The 7,774-nt window shown below is 36.5% G+C and overlaps 1 long non-coding RNA gene across 1 annotated transcript in view; it reads left to right on the forward strand.

Moving 5' to 3' along the window:
• Positions 1-6,790, forward strand: part of LOC102435673 — a 175,544-nt gene extending 168,754 nt beyond the window's left edge. The window contains exon 3 of the long non-coding RNA XR_002828349.1: positions 6,734-6,790. This is a non-coding gene — a long non-coding RNA (uncharacterized LOC102435673). The remainder of the gene's footprint in view (positions 1-6,733) is intronic.
• Positions 6,791-7,774: the final 984 nt, after the last annotated feature.

Here is a 7,774-nt window from a genome sequence, read left to right on the forward strand (position 1 = left end):
ACAGAAAGAAAAATATTACATACAAATCTTTGGTAGGAATATATCTTCACAAAACTCAGTTGTTTTCATGTAACTGTAAGAACGCCCACAAAGTTTGAATAAAAGCAGACATTCCTCTTTTATACTGGCCTCACTTAGAAGAGATTCAGGGGATCAATGTATTCTTAAAAATCTCAATCTGACCACTTATAATAATACAGTTTGAAGTGGAATTCTCTGCAAAAGGATCACTGGTATATAACTTTATTTTCTTGTGCCATTCCACCTCAGGAAGCATAATGTTACCTCTTGATGCTCTCACGATAGAATAAAGAAAGATCAACCTGAGGAGGAGCATTGCATGGAAGTGAAACATACTTAATGTCCAAGTCTTAGTTGCAATAAGTAGACTCAGATCCAGCAAATCAAGTTTTCAAAATCAAATATATTCTGTAGTTGCTGCACAATTTTCACTTCCCACCCACAAATCAAGCTTAAATAAATTTATGTGCCCATTCTAAGCCCACCCTATATATTTCCCATCAAAAATCAACCATGTCTTACTGCCTGCCAAGGAAAGTAATATTTAAGTGGAAATAGTGGATTAATGGTGATTTGGTATAATTTTATATTGAATTTTGACAAAGTTTGGGCAAGCACTGTGACTTTGAATACTAGTATTTCACTCCAATAGTCTCTGATGGGTGTGTATGGAAATAAACAGTATTGAAATTAAGAAAGAATGGGTGCCTCATTTTGAATTAGCCATTACCAACACCTTTAGGTGGAGTTAGATAAATCCATCATATGCAAAATTTCAACTGAGACAAGTGGGTAATTGTATCATCACATAACTGCTATATGCACTACTGTTCAACATACAGTGAACATTTAACAAATGTTACAGATGTGTGGTGTCAGTGTAGGCAAGTAAATGTTAAAACAAAGGAAAAGTTCAAAGCCCTTAATATGCATCCTGGACTGACCCTACTTATCTCTCCAGCATCGTGCATCACTAATTTTCCACCGGCAAACTTGAAATGCCAGCCACAGGGATTACCATCCATTCCCAGACAACAACTCTTCACAATGTTCTCTTTCCTGTTCTCTTGTTGCCTTCTATTCATTCTTGATTTAGTTACCTTGAGTAGTCAGCCCTGATGCACTCACATACCCCTACTCCTGAGCTTTGTGACTCTCCTGTAGATTTTAATTTTAATTTGTAATTTCTTTATTATAACACTAGAGGACCAGCTCACAAAATTCGTGCGCAGGTACGGTCCCTAGGCCTAGCCTGTAATCAGGGCCATCTTTCTCGGCTGCCCACAGCCAGCCCTGCCCCCCACCGCCACCCACCCGTGGTTCCCCTTTCGCCATCAGGTGATCAGTGCCTGACGGCCAGGGGAAGGGACTGAGAGGTCCGTTGTTCCTGCCTGCTTGCTGGCCCTGCCCCCACCGCGGGTCACCCTCTGTGTGTGGGGCAACGGGCGGGATGGGGGCCTTGGCCTGGCACCACCCTCATCCCCCACCACCCAACCCTGGTTCCCCATTCGCCATCAGGTGATCGGAGCCTTCCGGCCGGGGAAAGGGACCAAGAGGTGGTCAGTGCACCTCATAGTGACTGGTCCAGTGGTTGTTATGGTCGTTCTGCCATTAGGGTCAATTTGTGTATTACCCTTTTATTATATAGGATAGAGGCCTGGTGCACAGGCAGGGGCCGACTAGCATGCCCTAATGGGGACCCCAGATCAGGGTGGGGGTCCCCACTGGGGGGGCTGGCTGGGGCCAGGGGCCATGGGCGGTTTGCAGGCTGGCCACACCCCCAATTGGGGTGAGGGTCCCTGCTGGGGGGCAGGGCCAGCCTGGGTGAGGAGCCGCAGTGTTCTGGTCCCTGGTCATTCTGGTCGTTCCAGCGTTTTGGTTACTAAGCTTTTATTATATAGGATTTATCCTATAGTTAGTAATTTCCATACTACATAACTATTTCCCCCAGGCGTCTTTGTCCCTCTGAAGAACAGGAACACAAACCTACTTACTCACCATTTCATTAAAGGCTTTAGTCCTATGCCTGCCGTATGATAAGTAACCTAAGAGTTATTGATTGAGTAAAGGCTTATATTTGAAGCATAGGTAACATCAAATGCTTTACAAATAGTGTATCCCTAGATAAATATTACATCATCCCCGTTGAGTTCAAGCAGACCAGGAGTGAGAAGACTCCACCTTTCTTCTAAGCACATTAATTAGATTATTTTTAAAAATATATATTTTATTTATTTTTTACAGAGATGAAGGGGGAAAGATAGAGTTAGAAACATCTATGAGAGAGAAACATCAAACATCGATCAGTTGCCTCCTGCACACCTCCTACTGGGGTTGTGCCTGCAACCAAGGTACATGCCCTTGACTGGAATCAAACTTGAGACCTTTCAGTCTGCAGGCCGAGGCTCTATCCACTGAGCCAAACCGGTTAGGGCTAATTAGACTATTTTAGAGAAATCTGAAGCAGTCAACTCAACCTATGGTATATTGGTATATTCACTTTAATGTTAGATTTCTATGAGCACTAAATATGATTCATTATAATATAATTCATCATTGTAACTATGGGGTATATCTATATCTTTCGTCAAATAGTGTCCTCTAAAAACCATAATTACAAACAAATAGAGATATTTTATAAGCCATATTAAAATATAAGCCTTGTTAATTTCAAAATCAAATGATAGGAGTATTAAAGCTAGTTCCATCCTGAATCTTTTATAGAGATCTTATTTAATGAAGTTCCAAAATGTTTTTTTTAAATAGAAACTAGTGGAACAAGCTTGTTTTTAAAATGATGTACAGTCAATTAAATCTGTTGACGTCATGAATACGATGTCATTCAGTAATCTCTCTGTATCTGGATGAAGTTTGGGCACCATAGATATAGACAAAAGCTTCTACTTTATTTTGATTTGAAGAAATATGAACTTGTCTGGAAATACATAATTTTCAAAAGAACAAATAGGAAAATACTTTATTTTGATATTCTGGTAGAACTTATGATATTTTAACCTATTCATTTTTTAAAGTAGATGATAATGAATGTAAATCATTCTACAAAACAATGTGAGCTTATTTTCACATTTGTTTGGGATTAAACTGCATCGTAAACTGTTTCCACATGTATGCTAATTAACTCTGCAGCAGAACAAACTACCCTACTTTGAGGATTATAGACCAAAGATTTACGAAATCCTACCTTTTCAGTTCAACCTTTATCACCACATTTTTGGTCATTAGGTCTCAGTTATGAGTAAGTCTATTTTGGGGCCTCTTTTGGCTCAGGGAATTGATAACAGGATATCGAATTTTTCCCTTGTAGATAAAAAGATTGAACAAAACCAGCCTGATGTAGACTGATTTTATTATTTGATAGATGTTAGTAAAGAATAAAAATGAATTAGTGGTTTTCTAGCAAATGAATCTCAAGATAAGAAAGGTCACCCTTGCATTGGCTTTAAATGGCATCATTGCTAGGAGCACCAGGAGGCCAAATTGAGTGGGCACTTAGCAACAGGCACTCCTCTGGGACTGGATATTTTAGGTCACACACTAGCAATATTATTTTAATTCATTCAGGAGGTTGTAATGTGCCCAAGCCCCATTTGCAAGGGCTTGTTTGTATTTGATATTAATTTGTAACGGCAGAAGAATAAAATTATTAACAGTGTTTTTTGTGAATTTGTGTTTGTTGTGTGCCAGAGAAAAGCGGGGGGGGGGGGAGGTGGGGGGAACCATGTTTTGTCAGAAAAATGGATTCTAGAATTTACTGTAAGAATTTTCTTTGTTCATTGTTAGTGCTTTGTTTCATTTTGTTTTGGAGTGAGTATGTATATATAAATTTTAAGAATATCTAGTTCTACTTTGATTGAAATATAAGTCAGATCCCCCAAACTAGCAATCTCATTCATAGTTTCCATCTTTGTAATGATTCTGGTAATAATTAGAGCACATAATGACAGTGATGATACTAACCTATAGCTTTCAAGTTTCTTGGACTAAAATAATATCCCAGAATTCCAATTGTTGCTTCATTGTTTTAGTCACACATTTATTCAACAAGAGTTTACTGAACACCAATTCTGTTCCAAATATCATGCTAGGCACTGGTTAGCAAAGGGATAAGTAAAGATAATATATATGTGTGTGTATATGAGTGTGTGTATATAATTTAAAAGTGTGAAAATTTTGTAAAGGAAGTTGAAAGGATCTATGAGAGAATTAAGAGGGCTTTACCTAATTTAGACTGAGGGCCAGACAAGGCCTCTGGGCATGTGCACTGTTGAATTTGTTTGCCTCACTACGTTAATGATATTTACTTAGCTTAAAGGATACTTAAACAATAATAAAGAAGAGAACTTTGTTCACAAAATATTGTCATCAAAGCATTGCACACTCTAAATGGCTTTGGGGTATTTCTTTCTGTATTATATTGGCCACTGGCTCCCAAAATAATTTAATTTGGGATCACCAAAGAGTGGAAAAAAATGGGAGTCAAGTTGTCTTGAGTAACTAGCTCTTCATGTGGCTCTCCCTCTCCCTGCCCCCAACATCCCTTTGTAAATACACAATATGATTAGCTCCCTCATATTCATTAGAGATCTGGGGTTATTGTTACATAACTCTAAAGTTAACCTACTTAGAAAGGGAATAATCAAAATATAGAATTGAAGATTCAACTGTATACTTAAGGCTTTTTTTGTTGTTTGTTTTGCTAAATTGCTGTTAATGGGATTATTGGGTTAATTCTGGCCCAGTTAATATTCTGTTCCAAAAAGCAATTTTTTCAATATTATTTTTCCTTTGTCTTCAGAAATACTGCTTCCGCATGAAAATACTGTGTCAATTATACTTTTTGAGAATAAAAAATAAATTAGAGGATTAAATATTTATAAATTGTAATAACCTAAAAAAAGAATCTTTCTTATTATCTCAAATATTTTTACATTTTAAGCAAAGTTTCTCTTTTGGTGTGAAAAGAATCTTCCAATTTACGGCTGATCTCTATGTTGTACAAAATTGTGAAGTGGATAATTATCTGTCATATTGTTTTGTTTAACGAATATTTTGAATTGAGATACAGGGAGGACTGTTGAGCCAAATTTCAGTTCCTGTGAGTTTCTCCACTTTATAAAATTATATACACCTATAGAATTAATGTGATTAGGGAGAAAAAAATCTGGGTCATAATTGCTATCATCCACACCAGAAAGAAAAGACATTTATCTTATCAGACCATAAGGATCCACTGAAATAGGTCTGAAAGGGTCTGAAGCTGCTGACAAAACCACAACACTGGGCCCAATTAACAATACCCATTTTTAATTAACAGTTGCTGACTCTTTGCCATTGAAATATTCACGCTCTAGGTGTGAAATGGCAACCCCCATTTGTCATATCTGTCAAAATTAATTTTGAAATCCCATGGTCTTCCTTCCACAGGATAAAAGTGAATAACTAGAGCATACTTCCTACCTGCCAAAGTTTAGTTCCAGGACAAAGACTAGGAAAATAGAACCTAGAAAACTGGTTGGATCAGCTTTAATAATCCAACTCCTGTAAATTATCTTCCTAGCATTTCTAGTGCTGCAAATGATGTCAATATTTATTCCATACCTTGGGAGAGGGCATGAGTGGTATTTTAAAGTTCTTATCCTTAATTCTTTTCAATTCTTTCATTCAAAAACATATTAAGTACCTAATTAGTGTTAGACACTAATTTTAACCATGAGGCCACAACTATGAACAAGACAATGTGTTCTTGGAGGATATCACAATCTAATAAAAAAGGAAAAACTGCCAGGTGTCTGTATATGTGAATATTAGGAATGAGAGTGTGATCTCTTTACAAAGCTGTGAAAATGTATCACCATCAGTGATGGCATGGTTGGGAAGAAAGGATAAAGAGCACACAAGCTGCCTAAACCGGAGTAAGACTTTTTGCAAATGAAGTCTTTTACACATAAAAAGTTTGGCTTCAGGGTTAAAGTTAGAATCGGAATCATTAGTGTGCATTCAGTGAGCATTTAATATAATTTTGGGAGTGGAAAAAAATAACACATCATTTGATCCTCCTAATAATATTGTGAAGCAGATAGTATTATTTTCATTATATAAATGAAAAAAATAATTTCAAAAATATAATTGACCATCTTAAAGTTACAGAGCTGGTAAGTGGCAGAGCCTGTACTAGAATGATTGATTGACAGTAATTCATGAATTCATTTATTGAATGATCACTATATATTCTGAGGTATTGGAGACTAAAAATATAGAGATGAGTAAAGCAAATGCTCTGACCCCAAAACATTTTTTTTCCTGGTAGAGGTGGGAGGCATGTAAATAAGAAATTATGACAAAGAGGAAAAAATATAATGTATGTATTTTACCATTTGACAGGACACACAGATAAAAGAACAAGTGCTGGGTAGGGTGGGAGTAAGGGGTAGAGATCAACTAAAAGACTTGTATGCATGCATATAAGCATAACCAATGGACACAGACACCAGGGGGGTGAGGGCATGAGTTGGGGAGGGGCAGGGGGATGGGGGGGCAAGGAGGGCAAGGAGGGAGGATAAGGACACATATGTAATACCTTAATCAATAATTTAAAAAAAAAGAACAAGTGCTAAATTCCTCCTGTGTAAAAGAGTATCCTAAAGAAAATGACATTTTCTGATCCATTTCATGACTTTTTTTTTTTTTACAGTGTCTGCCTTCCTTGTCCATTCTGTGTAAAACACAGTTATCATTAGAGAAGAAAAAGAATCTAAAAACACTGCATTGTTCCAGTGCTCAAGAAGCTTATTCTAATTAAAGAGCAAAATACCACCCTTGAAGCAGCAGAAGAGCAGTGGCGTGTTCAAGGTTGTAATCATTGCCTAGGTCTCCAGCTAAACAAAAGGGAGAATCAACAGTGGAGCACAGAGGAGTGGTCTGGTCCTCTACCACTGGGGAATTTACTACAGCTAAAGGGGGAAGTAAGCTGAATATATCAACGGTAAAAAGCTAACTGAAGAAGGTTAAATTCAACAAAAAATATCTGAAAATATGCTGGCTTGTTTAAAGCACTGTACTATGTTTCAGGAAGATAAACAAGACAAAATCCCTGGAATATTTAATTGACATTAGATCTACTGTTATACAAACTCTGACAAAGAAGCACAAATACACAGAAACAATACTCAGAAATTCGAGGCTTTCAATGAAGAAGGAACATGTTAATGTTAATTTAGCAATAATGATATGTTAATTATTGAACTTTTAGTAAATACTGGTAGGCAAAAGGAGAAAAACATCTCATTGCATACTTTTTCACTGTTAATTGGACATACACACTTTAGTGGGATTGTACAGTATATGATTTAGCACAAATATTTTCATGTTATTGACCATTACTATCATCTAATGTTTTATTTTTAATAGCTACCTATTATTCATTATATATGTATACTACACTGTTTAATCATCAGTCCTTTAAGGTACTTCCATTTTTTTTTTTACTATTGTAAACAATTAATATTCTCATAGCTAAACCTTTCATACTTTTATGGGTTTTCCTTGTGATAGATTCCTGGATAACTATTAGATCAATGAGTGATAAATATTTTAATACTTTAGTATGTGTGAACAATTCTGTTTTTAAAAGTGCATCAATTTATGTCCCTTTTGTTATTGTAAGAACTTCTTATTTTCTCTTATTTTCTCCAAGTTCTAAGCCTCATTAAATGTCTTTTCTAGCATGAGAGGC

Source organism: Myotis lucifugus, unplaced genomic scaffold, assembly GCF_000147115.1.
Source record: "Myotis lucifugus unplaced genomic scaffold, Myoluc2.0 scaffold_0, whole genome shotgun sequence".
NCBI lineage: Eukaryota > Metazoa > Chordata > Mammalia > Chiroptera > Vespertilionidae > Myotis > Myotis lucifugus.